Here is a 16,221-nt window from a genome sequence, read left to right as displayed (position 1 = left end):
GTGCCTAAACAAGTTCAATCTTTATTACTTGTTATATTTATTTATTTTTGAATTGCTACTCTCACTAAAATACAATACATAACTAAACGAAAACACTAACGCCCACACGTGTGGGTGTTACCCAACTCGCCCACACGTCTCGATCGTCGTCCATTGCCTTTTGCACGAATCTTGGCACGAAAAGGTTGATTTTGTGTGCGACGTAGGACAAGTTGTGTGTGTGGCGTGTAAGGGAGTTCGTCCGCACGCCAGTTTCCCCTCCGAGGTCAGCGGTTGCGAGTCGGGCATGCGGTGGAACTGTTGCCGCGCCCGCACGCCACGCCCGACTTCGGTTGTCGTCTCCCACGTCTCGCCACTTCGCTCTCCCCTCGCGGTTCATTTACTCCCCTCCCCATTCATTACTTCCCAGCCCACTATCCACACCAGTTGCATTCGATTGAGGAGAAACCGAGAGGAGAAGGTGACGGCGGCGGCGGAAGAGTCGACAACATTCGCGGCCGTTGGTGGGGCTCGCCGGACCGGAGCGTCATCGCCGGAGAGCCGCAGATTGAAGGTAAGGCTCCCTCCCGTGCTCACATTCCTGCCCGCGATTTCCGCCCCCACCCTCTGTGTTCAATTTCCACCCGATTTTCCTCGATCCCGGCCGATTCGCGGTGCTCCGGTGTCCCCGTCGGCAGTGGAGTCAAGTGCTTGCCATTTAGGGTGGCATTGCGCAGTTTTGTCGCCGCCGCGGTGGCAGTCATGCCGGTGTGGCTCGGCCTGTCCGCAGCCACATCCGGTTTTTGCCTTGCGATTAAGCGGGCGATTTTTCTGATGTTAGTTGTGATTTGCCTCAAAATGCTATGACCATCATTGTAGGGAGTTTTTTGTTGTTAAATCTCAGGGTATGATAGTTGCGAATGAACCGTAGATCTAGTTAGGTGCATTTCGAAGTGTAGGATAATGGCAGCCATGGCATTTTCAACAACTATCATCACTGATGGCAACTAATTTTGCGAACACACTATGCCTGTTGCCATGACTATGCTTTCCATGTGGCAACTAATTTTGCGAACACACTATGCCTGTTGCCACGACTATCATCACTGTTCAACCGTGTCAGTTGCCATGACTATGCTTTCCATGTGGCAACTAATTTTGCGGACACACTATGTTGTTGCCATGCCATATGCAGGATGGCAAATTCAATGCACAATAGACTCAATTTGCGTTTGCCATGCTGACTTGCGACATCTGAACATATTTGACTGTATTTACATGGCAACTCATTTTTTATATGAGGCCAGGGTGTGAGTTGTCACATTACATGTTGTGCAGTGGAAGTTGCCTGCCCTTTTTTGAAGTGACTTGTGTTAACATGGCAACTTGAACCTAGTACATTGTTTGTGAATACATCGCAACTCATTTCTATGTGAGGCCAGGGTGTGAGTTGCCACATTACATGTTGTGCAGTGGAAGATGTCTGCCGCGAGCCGTTGTGCTAACATGACAACTTAAACATTTTTTAAAGTGCCTTATGATATGTATATTTTTATGAGGCCAATGTGTTAGTTGCCACATTTCATGTTGGACAATCCTAGGGGGGTGGGTGTTCCTATGATCTGCCTCATTTGCCACTTTCATTGGAGCCAATATGGCAAGTAGATTCTGCTAGCTGGCAACTACTTCCTTCAGAAGTACACACACGTCCAGTTGCCATGTTTCTGTAATTGCTTTTCCATTTTGATTATTTTTCTGCCTTTTTTGTGCATGTTCAGCACATGGCAATTACTTGCCATCTTCAGATGCTTAAACTTTGGGGTAACCATTTGAGTTTTAATTTTTTGTTCATCGAAGATATGAAGTGAATATTTACTTTATGCATTTCTTTCTGTATCTGTCAGCTGTGTTTTCATTTCACCCTAACGTGTGTTTTGTTCTTACCTTAGCACAATGGCCTGCGACGACCATCAAGACGATGATGATGACTTCATGGAGTTACCGCAACAGAATCGCGCGACTGGTCGGACAAAAGATGGCGATGAGGTCATTTTCCACCCCCATATGTTTTAATGTCACATTGAGTTTTCAATCTTCCATTACAAACTAAGTTTTCACGACATTGAACATGGCAACAAATTATCCCTTTTCTGTTATGCAGAAGAAGAAACATCACCGTAATAGGGCTTCGCAAGAACACCTGACTATATTGACCGAGGGATTTACTGATGAGAAGAAGGGAGCTGCTGGTGAGATGGGGATGCAGGCTCTGATGGATGTTCGGTGCAAGAACCTAGTGAACCATGTATGCGACTGGCTCGGTGAGATTTATGATCCTACCTCCAGGGAATTCGTGATTCCAGGACGTGGAAGACTGCCTTTGGATGAGCAATCCGTGTTATGCACTTTGGGTGTGCCCCGTGGAGAAATCAAAGTCTCGTATGAGGTGAATAATAAAACTGAGGAAGCCTTGTTTGCTCGTTTGTTTCCTGGGATGATATCCATGCCGAATACGACTGTGCTGGCAACTTCGCTGAGGGCATGAAAACCCATGGCGAGGTTTTTAAGATGAAGCTCCTCATGTACCTGATCTCAGCTGTCTTTGTGCCTACGACATCTCTTCGCCCAAGCAACAAGTGTTTCCCCATCCTGGTGAATGCTCTCTCTCTACTTCTTTTCCCCTTCAATCTTTTGATTTTGATGTAATCTGGAAGCTAGTCACTGCGAGTTTTTTGATGTTTTTCATTTGAATGCTGATCCAGCAACTGTTTGTCCTGAAATTGTGTTGTGCAGGCGAAGCTAAAAGACGTGAAGAACATGAATTAGTGTAAATTCATCGCAGACTTCCTGCATGATGCATTCTCAAACAAGATGTACTAGAAGGGCTGCCGCTTGCACTTGATGGTATTTTTTTCCTACTCTTTTGCAAATACTCTTACCATGGTTAAATGTTTCCCCAAATCAACATGGAAGCTGTTGATAAGTGCGAATCGTACAAGATCGTGCATGGAAACCCTTTGTTTCATTGTTTTTGTGAATCTTTTACATGTGAAAGTGACTTGTGTTTGATCCATGGCATATGTAGTTGTTTCCTACAAGGCAATAGCATTTTTCAACAACACAAAAAAGTGTTTATTTCATACATCCACTCTCTTTTATACAATCTGCATGGGAACCATGATGTTAAGCTGGTGGCAGCTACCAGCATAACAAGATGGCAACTGCCAACACGGCATGATGGCAACTAACATAAATAGATGGCAAATCTTTTTCAAAGAAACTACATTAGCTTTTTTTCAACATGGCATGATGGCAACTGACATACTTACTTTTTTATTGTGTACACCAGCTCGTGTACGTCGATCGTCTTGACCTGTCCACCGTCAACTTTACTGGGATAGGAGGCCCGCCGCTTCCACATAAGTTTGTTGTCTCTGCGTGGACGTACGATGCTGTCAAGGCTGTGTTTGCCGTAGACATGATAACTGATACGAAATATGGGAAACTGCAGGTTAGTTCTGCCTCCTTTCTTGCAGGGCAGTCTTCAATTTCGATGTTGCATAATGATAACCCACAAGTATGGGGATCAATTGTAGCCTCTTTCGATAAGTAAGAGTGTCGAACCCAACGAGGAGCTAAAGGTAGAACAAATATTCCCTCAAGTTCTATCGACCATCGATACAACTCTACGCACGCTTAATGTTCGCTTTACCTAGAACAAGTATGAAACTATAAATACTTTGTAGGTGTTTTTGGATAGGTTTGCAAGATAATAAAGAGAGCGTAAATAAAAACTAGGGGTTGTTTTAGGTAAAGAAGCAATAAAGTTAGTATAGCGAGTGTGGAAAAGTGGTGGTAGGAGTTGCGAAATTGTCCCTAAGTAATTGACTACTTTACTAGACCGATAGTAAGTTTTATGTGGGAGAGGCCACTCCTAGTATGTCATCCCTGAATTGGAATTCTATGCACTCATGATTGGAACTATTAGCAAGCATCCGCAACTATTAATGTTCATTATGGTAAAACCCAACCATAGCATTAAGATATATTGGTCCCCCTTCAATCCCGTATGCATCAATTTCTATGCTAGGTTGAAGCTTCTGTCACTCTTGCCCTCCAATACATAGTCCTATCAACATACAACTAACCCTATGGTGTGATCCACGCGCGCGCTCATATGATGGGCACCAAAGGATATCAACATAACCACAAGCAAATTAAACCAATCATAGCAATTCACCAATTACCGATAGGGCAACGAAACTCTACTCAGACATCATAGGATGGCAACACATCATTGGATAATAATATGAAGCATAAAGCATCATGTTCAAGTAGAGGGTACAGCGGGTTGCGGGAGAGTGGGCCGCTGTAGATAGATGGGGGAAGGTGATGAATACGTCGGTGAAGATGACAGAGGTGTTGGTGTAGATCGTTGTCGCGATGATCGCCCCGGCGGTGTTTCGGCGCCACCGGCAGAGAGGGGGAGAGAGCCCCCCTTATTTTTCTTCCTTGACCTTCTCCCTAGATGGGAGAAGGGTTTCCCCTCTGGTCCTTGGCTTCCATGGCATGGGAGGGGCGAGAGCCCCTCCGAGATAGGATCCGTCTCTCTGTCTCTCTCTGTTTCTGCGTTCCAGATTCTGGCCTTTCACCGTTTCTTATATTCCTGGAGATCCGTAACTCCGATTGGGCTGGAATTTTAACATGATTTCTATCCGGATATTGGCTTTATTGCGGTGAAAGAAGGGCACCAACCGCCTTACTGGGTGGCCACGAGGGTCAAGGGCGCCCCCCGCCTCATGGCCCCCTCGGGCATCATCTTGCATTGATTCTTCTTCCAAAAAATCATATATATTCCAAAAAAAATCTTCGTCAGTTTTTATCCCGTTTGGACTCCATTTTGATTTGGATTTTCTGCGAAACAAAAAACATGCAACAAATAGGAACTGGCACTGGGCACTGCATCAATATGTTAGTCCCCAAAAATAGTATAAAAAGTTGTCAAAAGTATATGAAAGTTGTATAATATTGGCATGGAACAATAAAAAATTATAGATACGACGGAGGCGTATCAGCATCCCCAAGCTTAATTCCTGCTCGTCCTCGAGTAGGTAAATGATAAAAAGGATAATTTTTGATGTGGAATGCTACCTAGCATAATCTTGATCATGTAATCTAATCATGGCATGAATATTAAGACACGAGTGATTCAAAGCAATAGTCTATCATTTGACATTAAGACAATAATACTTCAAGCATACTAATAAAGCAATCATGTCTTTTCAAAATAACATGGCCAAAGAAAGTTATCCCTACAAAATCATATGGTCTGGCTATGCTCCATCTTCACCACACAAAATATTCAAATCATGCACAACCCCGATGACAAGCCACGCAATTGTTTCATACTTTTGATGTTCTCAAACCTTTTCAACTTTCACGTAATACATGAGCGTGAGCCATGGATATAGCACTATAGGTGGAATAGAATATGATGATGACAGTTGTGTGGAGAAGGCAAAAAGGGAGAAAGTCTCACATCAACGTGGCTAATCAACGGGCTATGGAGATGCCCATCAATTGATGTCAATGCGAGGAGTAGGGATTGCCATGCAACGGATGCACTAAGGGCTATAAGTGTATGAAAGCTCAAACTGAAACTAAGTGGGTGTGCATCCAACTTGCTTGCTCATGAAGACCTAGGGCATTTGAGGAAGCCCATCATCAGAATATACAAGCCAAGTTCTATAATGAAAATTCCCACTAGTATATGAAAGTGATAACCCAAAAGACTCTCTATATGAAGAACATGGTGCTACTTTGAAGCACGAGTCTGGTAAAAGGATAGTAGCACTGCCCCTTCTCTCTTTTTCTCTCATTTTTTTGTTTTTTTGTTTTTTATGGGCTTCTTTGGGCTCTTTGTTTTTATTTGGGCTTCTTTGGCCTCTTTTATTTTTTTAAATTCCGGAGTCTCATCCTGAGTTGTGGGGGAATCATAGTCTCCATCATCCTTTCCTCACTGGGGCAATGCTCTAATAATGATGATTATCACACTTTTATTTACTTACAACTCAATATTACAACTCGACGTCTAGAACAAAGTATGCTACGGGAATCACAAACTTCAACACAAGTATTTCTACAATCCACAACTACCCACTAGCATGACTCTAATATCACCATGTTTATATCGCAAAACTATTGCAGGGAATCAAACATATCATATTCAGTGATCTACAAGTTTTATGTAGGATTTTATGACTAACCATGTGAATGACCAATTCCTGTCATCTCTCTAAATAGATATAAGTGAAGTAAGAGAGTTTAATTCTTTCTACAAAAGATATGCCCACACTCTAACAAATATAAGTGAAGCAAAAGAGCATTCTACAAATGGCGGTTTTCTATGTGTAGGGAAACAGACAATCCAAACTTCAAAAGATATAAGCGAAGCACATGAAGCATTCTATAAAGCCATACTCAAAAGATATAAGTGAAGTGCAATGAGCATTCTATAAATCAACCATGGACTATCTCGTACCAGCATGGTGCATCAAAGAAAAGTGAAAACTAAATGCAAAAGACGCTCCAAGATTTGCACATATCACATGAACGAAACGAATCCGAAAACATATTGATACTTGTTGAAGAAAGATGGGATGCCTTCCGGGGCATCCCAAAGCTTAGACACTTGAGTCTCCTTGAATATTTACTTAGGGTGCCTTGGGCATCCCCAATCTTGAGCTCTTGCCTCTCCTCCTTCTCCTCACATTGAGACCTCCTCGATCTTCGAACACTTCATCCAGACAAAACTCAACAGAAATCTCGGTAAGATCCGTTAGTATAATAAAGCAAATCACTACTCTAAGTACTGTTGCAAACCAATTCATATTTTGTTTTTGCATTGTAGCTACTGTAATATAACTTTTCCATGGCTTAATACACTGATAGAAATCAATAGTTTCATCAAAACAAGCTAACTATGCATCAAAACATAATCTGTCTTAAATAGGACAGTCTGTAGTAATCTGAACATTCACCATACTTCTAGTACTTCAAAAATTCTGAAACAATTAGGAAAAATAAAAAATTTGTATAGAAAGACAGTGCAAAAAGTTTCAGAACCGTATGACATTCCAGTAAAAAAATGTAAAATAGCGCACTACAGCCAAAGTTTCTGTTTTGCACTGCACAAACCAACAAGCAATGTAAACATCCTAAAGGCAAATCTTGGCACATTATTTTTATGATACAATGGATTTGTATTTTATAAAAGCACACAACAGAAATAAATGACTCTCTAAAACTTCCGGGTTGTCTCCCTATCAGCGCTTTCTTTAAAGCCATTAAGCTAGGCATATAGTGCTCAAGTAATGGATCCACCCGGATCCCAAGGTATATCAAAGCCAATTTTAATTAAAAATGATTTGTGATTTAGTAGTGAGCACAAAGTAACATATATCATGCAACAACTAAGTCTAACTCTCTTCCTATGCATCGGCATGTCATAAAAGAACAATTCATGCACACATAGTAAAGGCCGATGCATAGTATAAACAATTTCTTGCAATTTTATCGTGTGGGAAACATAGAGAGGTGGAGATATAGTTCCTCTCTCATAATAATTGCAAGTAGGAGAAGCAAGCATATTCATATTATATTCATCAAAAATATCATGTGCAACGGTAAAATGCAACCCATCAATATAATCCTTAATAAGGGCAAACTTCTCCGATATAGTGTAGTCGGGAGAATTCAAAAAGATAATAGGACTGTCATGCGTGAGTGCAATAGCAACAATTTCATGTTTAACATAAGGAACTATAGCAATTTCATTTCTATAAGCATAATTCATATTGGCATCTTGGCCACAAGCATAGCAAGCATCATCAAAAAGGGATATTTCAAAAGAATCAACGGGATCATAACAATCATTATAGCATTAATCCTTCGGTAAATTCAAAGAGAAATTAAACAATATATGAGTTGAAGAGTTACTCTCATTAGAAGGTGGGAACGGGTAGCTAATCTGCTCTTCCTCCTTTTGTTCTTCGCTCTTCTCATCATCTTTTTCATCCAATGAGCCCCCGGTTTCATCAATTCCTTCTTCCATAGACTCCTGCAAAATATTAGTCTCTTCTTGGACAACGGAGGAGTCCTCAATATATGGTTTAACATAGGCATTAGAAGCATAATTATCATAACAATATTTAAGTATGGCAAAATTTTCAGATTTGTAAAGAGTAGCATCATACTTTCCAATCAAAGAAGCAATTTCATAAGAACCCTTAAAAGCAATAAATTCTTCAATTTGTTGAACATCATAGTAATTAGAAACACCCTTATCATACAAAGATATGATTCCATTATCGCTAAACTCATATTGGTAGGGAAGGTGTTTCTTAGGGTCTTCGGAACAACAAGTAAAATAATATATTTCACATAAATTCCAAGCATAGCATTGCAAACGATGAATTTGATCCAGTAAAAGTTTCCCTTTTTCAGATATGCGGTGTCGCACATAACAAGCATGCTCATCTAAAGATTTGCCCTCAACTAAGCTAGTTGGGGTTTCAGCACGAGCACATAGGGATCGAAGATGATCCAAGTAAAAAGCTTCCGGAGTGTGATAGATTTTGAGTGGTTCTTCAACCATTGGTGTAGTAGGTACAACTAATTTTTTTGGTATTTTGCGTTTCCTACCCATAACTAAAGATAGAAAACAAGAGCACAAAAAAATAAAAACTACTTAGTGATAAAGCAAACAAGCACACATGAGAATATTCACCCCACGCTATAACTCCCCGGCAACGGTGCCAGAAAAAGGTCTTGATAACCCACAAGTATAGGGGATCAATTGTAGCCTCTTTCGATAATTAAGATTGTCGAACCCAATGTGGAGCTAAAGGTAGAACAAATATTCCCTCAAGTTCTATCGACCATCGATACAACTCTATGCACTCTTAACGTTTGCTTTACCTAGAACAAGTATGAAACTAGAAGTACTTTGTAGGTGTTTTTGGATAGGTTTGCAAGATAATAAAGAGCGCGTAAATAAGAACTAGGGGTTGGTTTAGGTAAAGAAGCAATAAAGTTAGTATAGAGAGTGTGGAAAAGTGGTGGTAGGAGTTGCGAAATTGTCCCTAAGCAATTGACTACTTTACTAGACCGATAACAAGTTTTATGTGGGAGAGGCCACTGCTAGCATGTCATCCCTGACTTGGAATTCTATGCACTTATGATTGGAACTATTAGCAAGCATCCGCAACTACTAACGTTCATTAAGGTAAAACCCAACCATAGCATTAAGATATATTGGTCCCCCTTCAATCTCGTATGCATCAATTTCTATGCTAGGTTGAAGCTTCTGTCACTCTTGCCCTCTAATACATAGTCCTATCAACATACAACTAACCCTATGGTGTGATCCACGCGCGCGCTCATAGTATGGGCACCAAAGGACAACAACATAACCACAAGCAAATTAAACAAATCATAGCAATTCACCAATTACCGATAGGACAACAAAAATCTACTCAAACATCGTAGGATGGCAACACATCATTGGATAATAATATGAAGCATAAAGCACCAAGTTCAAGTAGAGGGTACAACGTGTTGCAGGAGAGTGGACCACTATAGATAGATGGGGGTAGGTGATGAAGACATTGGTGAAGATGACTGAGGTGTTTGTGTAGATCGTTGTCACGATGATGGCCCCGGCGGCGTTCCGGCGCCACCGGGAGAGAGGGGTGAGGGAGTCCTGGACTAAGGGGTCCTCGGGCGTTCGGCCTGTTATCTATTGGGCCGGACTAATGGGCTGTGAAGACATGAAGGCCGAAGACTATACCTGAGTCCGGATTGGACTCTCCTTGGCGTGGAAGGCAAGCTTGGCGACCGACTATGAAGATTCCTTCTTATGTAACCGACTCTATGTAAACCCTAGATCCCCCCAGTGTCTATATAAACCGGAGGGGATAGTCCGGAAAGGACACCATTCATTACCATAGTCATATAGGCTAGGCTTTTAGTGTTTAGCCATCACGATCTGGTGGTAGATCAACTCTTGTAACAGCCATATTCATCAATATCAATCAAGCAGGACGTAGGGTATTACCTCCATAGAGAGGGCCCGAACCTGGGTAAACATTATGTCCCCTGTCTCCTGTTACCATCGATCGCATAGTTCGGGACCCCCTACCCGAGATCCGCCGATTTTGACACCGACAATGGTGATTTCATTGAGAGTTCCACTGTGCCGTCCACGAAAGGTTAGATGGCCCCTTCAATCGTCTATAGCGACGCTGTCCAAGGAGAAACCTTCCTCCCCGGACAGATTTTCGTGTTCGGCAGCTTCGTACTGCGGGCCAACTCGCTCGGCCATCTGGAGCAGATCGATAGCTACGCCCCTGGCCACCAAGTCAGATTTGGGAACTTGAACTGCGGCGCGGATATCCATGGAGACTTGATCTTCAATGGATTCATGACCGCAACGATCGTTCCCCTTCGCTCCGAGGAACATGACTTAAATTTGTCATCGGATCTCATCTAGGAGATGGTCCCTGTTGCTGCAACGGCCTTAGAACTAGAGCAAATCATGCCATCCGAAGCCACAGAGTCCGCGGCATTGGAGCCGCACACGGACTCGGCACCCCGCGATATCTGCGTTAGTGGAACTCTGGATTCATCTCCGGCTATAAATTCCGAGCCATATACGCTTGCGGACACCGAGCTAGATCGGTTATCGATCTTCGAATTCAATGCCGCAGACGTCTTTCAGCACTCACCTTTGGGCGACGTGCTAAACTCTTGAAGGAACCTGTCATTCCTGGGAGGCTCGTAGTCGAACTATGTCCGGTTCGAACTGGGGGCTGACAACGGAGAATTTTGCTTCCGCCCGCCACCCACTTCATAGCCACTGTCGAGGACTTAACCGACATGCCCACTCCTGGCTCCGTAGACATTGACGGCCCAGACAACGATGCAGATAAGGAGCAAGGCCAAGATCCGCCAGTCATCAGGCGCAAAACGGCCACCCCTTTACATAACGTGTACATGATCGATACACTCAAAAAGCCTCGCAGCAGAGACAAGGGAGACCTAGTTAAAACTCCAGAGTCACAGTCTAAGTTCCGGCGCCCCAAGCCACACCGCCGCAACAATGGCACTGGAGAAAATAGTACTCCGGACGGCGCCGAAAGCAATGAAGACCCTGTGGGAACAACATTCGCGCAGGAGGAACAGGAAAATGGGCAAGCCAGCCCCGACAAACAGGCCCTGCACAGTGATGGATCGGAAGATGACAACTACCTTCCGCTCTTCGAAGATGAGGAAAGCCTCGGCGACGAAGACTTCATTGTACCTGAAGAGCCCCTCGAACAGGAGCGCTTTAAGCGCAGGCTGATAGCTACGACAAGGAGCCTGAAAAAGAAGCAGCAACAGCTTCAAGCTGACCAAGACCTACTCAACGACAGATGGACCGAAGTCCTGGTCGCCGAAGAATACGGCCTCAGTGGCCCAGCCAAAAGCTACCCAAAGCACAAATCGCTCTACCAGTCCGACGACAGGGCATCGGGGCCCATACCATCATCACACAACACGGCAGGTCGCCGACAACTCTGTCCGGATAAAAAGGCAACTCAAGCCGAACACCAGACCGCCCCACCTCTCCATAAAGGCAAGAACAACGCAGACCAGGATTACCCAGACAACCTGCAGAGGGACTGGGACAATAGAGCAGGAAGCACAAGACCGATCTACGGATCACAAAAACATGCTTCGGCACGCGATGATGACTACCTATTCGGACGTGTCACACCTCGCCGCGACCAGGCCGAAAACCGCAATGGAACTCCTTCGGAATTACGCCACAGTGTGGCCCAACATAGAGGCGTCGCACACCCGTTTTGCTTCACTGATGAGGTAATGGATCATGAATTTCCCAAAGGATTCAAACCCGTCAATATTGAATCATACGACGGGACAACCGATCTCGCAGTATGGATAGAAGATTTCATCCTCCACATCCATATGGCCCGTGGAGACGACCTCCATGCCATTAAATACCTCCCACTAAAGCTAAAAGGACCAGCTTGGTACTGGTTAAACAACTTGCCTGAAAATTCCATAGGCAGCTGGAAGGACTTGGAAGAGGCCTTCCTCGAACTTCCAAGGAACACATGTCTGGCCACCGGATGCCGATGACCTAAGTCACATCATCCAACAGCCCGGCGAATCAGGCAGAGAGCTCTGGACCTGGTTCTTAGTCAAAAAGAACCAAATTGTCGACTGTCCGGACACGGAAGCCCTCGCGGCTTTCAGACACAGCGTCCGGGACGAATGGCTTGCACGCTACCTCGGCCAAGAAGGACCTAAATCCATGACAGCTCTCACTACTCTGATGACTCGCTTTTGTGCGGGATAAGACAACTGGCTCACTCGTACAAGCAATGGCGCCAGCAACCAGGGCACCTCCAAAATCCGAGACGCCAATGGCAAGCCACGGGGAAGCAAAAACAACAGTCACACGGGCAATGAAAGATCAGTCAACACAGCGGTCAACGCCGGATTCAGCAACCCTAAGACTGGTCAGTGGAAGAAGCCATCCAAGGCGAACCGAGATGAACCATCCAACCTGGACAGGATTTTGGACCGACCCTGCCAGATTCATGGCCACCCCGATAAGCCAGCCAATCACACCAACAGAAACTGCTGGGTCTTTAAACAAGCCGGCAAGCTCAACGCCGAACACAGGGGAAGGAAGCCGCCAAGCGACAGGGATGACAGAAAGGTTCACCAACAAAAAACCGGGGGTTTGAAGCAGTCTCCACCCAAGGATCGACTACCCCTAGAACGGCAATAGCAACCCGGCTTCCACCACCCACTCCGTACACCTACAAAGTTTGTACCACGCGCACATCCTTACGCACTCAAGATACCATGGGCATCGACGGAAGCACAATACGGACAAGCCTGCGAGCACTCCAGTAACCTTTTTCTATGTACAACTATTTACTTTATTTTTTTATTTTCTCTTTCGATATCCTTTAAAAAACAGGTGATGAATAGGATAAAAATCGGAAACTGCCTCTATCGGAGTCCGGATCCGCATACTCACCTAAGGGGCTATGTCCATCAAGGACTCCCCCCACCGAGGACTGGCGGCGTAGACGTGTGACAGGAGGTCCAAAATAACTTTTTGTAGACCGCACTCTCTATTTTCGGGCCTGAACTATGCCTGTTCCTCCGCCTCCAACCCCGGGCATGTCAAATAGCCGGGGGGACGGCTTTTATATACACATATCATAAGTAACTATCGGCATATCTCTCAGTTACCAGTAAACAATATCCGAGTTAGTCATTCGTATGGTTTTTCCCGACAAATATGGCTCCTATGGTTATTTCACAAAAATACCTTGGCCTAACTTGTCAGGGGCTCGGTGTGGGAACAAATGAGTTGCCAGTAAAAGTCTGAACAGCTCTATAGCACACTTCCGCGTCACAAGTTTGGCCTTATATGCATCAGCTCCGAATCATTGTCTTGGGTCAATAGTTGGGTTGCCCGGCTCCTGTGCTTGCTACCCTACATTCCGCTCTATCGGCTAGGGTAGTAAAGGGAGAACTACTGCGATTGTGCCCTGGTCTAAACCGGACGAGCACCTCAGTAGAGAAAGCCGAAAACTGACTGTCATGATGCGGCGTGAGCTGGTCAACCACTTGACGACCTATTAGAATCTTTAGCGATTCTTCGTGTCACACGAGGGATCTTTTTCAGGTCAAATATGTAAGGTACCATACGCCACATACATACCAGGGGCTATGTCGTAGCTCCGCCATAAAACTCCTATGGCTAAGTGAAAGTGTTAATGCCTTATAGTCCGATTGCCTGGTTCGCCACATTATCACCTCCTTCATGGACCAAGACGTTGGATAAAGAGTGATTAAATGCTTTTCTGAACACCCCCGTACTTCCTACAAGGGGGCTGAAGCCAACGACTTGAAAACATTCAGATTATATCAAAACGGGCGCACAGGAGGAATTCAAGCTTTCAAGCAAAACATAAATAGATTAACTATAAAATTGTTTTTACAATTTTCATAAAACTCACTCGAACATTATGTCCTTTGAGCACTGACCCTCTACAAAGCGGGCGGCCTCTAGGACGTCTTCAAAATAATGCTCCGGTTCCAGACGGTCCTTGCCTCTGGGTGGACCCTTCGTCGCAACATCAATGGCCTTCATCTTCCCCCAGAACATCTTGACTCGGGCAAAAGCCATCCGTGCACCCTCAATGCACGCAGACCGCTTCACAACATCGATACGTGGCACCGTGTCAACAAGCCTTTGCACTAAACTGAAATAGCTATTCGGAATAGGCTCGGTTGGCCACAACCGGACTACGACATCCTTCATGGCAGCGCCGGACATCCTATGAAGTTCGGCCCACTGGGACATCTGTTTATTAAGCAACAAAGGGCACTTTGAAGCGCCAAACTGCGACCAAAAAAGCTTCTCCATTGCATATCCATCCCGCGCTTGGTAATATTGCGCCGCATCGGCAGAACTCTTCGGCAAATCCAAGAACTCGTCCGAAGAACTCCATACTTGGTTGAGCTGGGCATAGTTCGGGTCGCCGAACTTGGTTTGTAGCAGAAAGGGCTTTCCAGCCGCAATCTCCCTCGCCTGTTGAACCTCCTCACGGGCCGCTCTGCATTCCGACCGCGCTCTTCTTTCCTCTTGTAAGGCCTTCTCTAAATCAACCGTTAAGGCTTCATTCTTCTTCTCCAGAAATTCATAGCGGCCAGTTGCATTCTCCAGCGCAAGCGTCACCTTGGATATCTTCTCGTCATCTTGGCGCCGTGCAGCTCGTTCGGCTTCTAATTCAGCCGATGCCTTTTCGGCAGCAGCACCGCTATGCCGGGCCTGCTCCTTGGCCCGGGCTAGCTCCGCTCGAAGAACTTCAACAGCGGCAGCACTATCTGCAGCCAACTTTCAGCGTTATGCTTACACTACAAAAATGTATGAGGATTAAACTGAATACATACCTTGCGACTCGTCAAGACGCATATTGATTAAAGCAAGATCATCCCCTGCCACATCAAGCTTCCGCTACAAATCGGCAATCTCCATAGTCCAGGAAGTGGCCAAAGGGAAGCAACCTGCGTTCAAGGTTTATCAGGTTAGTCCTCAAACGATCCTTTTTTGATCCTCCATTTTGCTTCCCAACGGAAGCCAAGCCGAGTATCAGGGGCTACTACTTATACACAGGCGTATCTTCACAAATGACACATAGCTGAAAACGTTATGTTACAAACCTCGAAGCCCTTCAGTAGGCTCATGAAGGCTTCATTTAATCCGCTCTTCGCGGACGAAATCTTCTCAATCACTGTAGCCATCAAGGTACGCTGTTCCCCCGAGAAGGATGCTTTCCGCGACATGTCTCGCAACATATCCGGAGTCTCCGGGTTTCCGGAAGCTGCTCCAACAACACGATCATCCTTCGAAGGAATCTGCTCGCTTGCCTCCAAAATTAGTGCCGGCTATGAATCAGACAGTCCGGGGCCCTCGTTACCACCAGCCCCGGAATCCCGGATGGTCGGAGGTCCACCTTGGGGCACCGCCTCTTCTGTCCCCTGGTCTAAAGGGACCCTCCGCGATGACACTTCAGAGTCATCCGCCTTGATGGGCGAGGAGGTTGGAGGAGGCGTCTCGCTCTCCATCATCTCTGGGAGAAGACTCCCCGAAAAAGAGGATCGCCCAGAAAAACTCTGTGCCGACCTGTAAAAATGCACGAATGCGTTACGGTAACAACAACGGAACAGGACGCTATCAAGGCACTCTGGATTCTCTTACGGTTTGGCCGAGGGTTTGTCCCCTTGTTGGAGCTGCTCAACGGCATCGTCTTCCAAGCCCAAGCTGGTCGACGGTGGCATATTGCCCTTCTTGAAAGACCGCCCCTCCTCATCTTCAGAGGCGGCCCTTTTCCTCCTGTTTGGAGAAGGAACACTGGGTCCTTTCCTGCCTCCATCTTCGGGCAAGGAAAGGTCGAATTCTCCGGACTCAGTGTCCGACTTGCCTCCAGAACCAAGGTCATCTTGGGCCTTCTCACCCTCCCCTGCTGATGCCTGGTATGGCACCGAGGCCAGCATCCTTGTTAACACAGGAGTAGCTGAGTCTTCGGGAAGGGGAGATGGACACCTAATCAATTGCACCTTCTTTATCCAGCCCTGAAAAAGGATGAT

General features: G+C 45.3%; 1 long non-coding RNA gene across 1 annotated transcript; it reads left to right on the top strand.

The window, feature by feature from the left end:
- The first annotated feature begins 415 nt into the window (after positions 1-415).
- On the top strand, positions 416-2,630 carry LOC147965762 (uncharacterized). The gene is made up of 3 exons (XR_015607548.1): positions 416-553; positions 1,929-2,025; positions 2,141-2,630. It is a non-coding gene; the product is annotated as an uncharacterized LOC147965762 (long non-coding RNA).
- Positions 2,631-16,221: the final 13,591 nt, after the last annotated feature.

The sequence above is a fragment of the Triticum urartu genome, chromosome 6A (genome assembly GCF_056163025.1).
Source record: "Triticum urartu cultivar PI428250 chromosome 6A, HENAU_Tu73, whole genome shotgun sequence".
NCBI classification, from domain to species: domain Eukaryota; kingdom Viridiplantae; phylum Streptophyta; class Magnoliopsida; order Poales; family Poaceae; genus Triticum; species Triticum urartu.
Note: the sequence above shows the minus strand (reverse complement) of the source record. Positions and strands in the feature narration are given on the sequence as shown.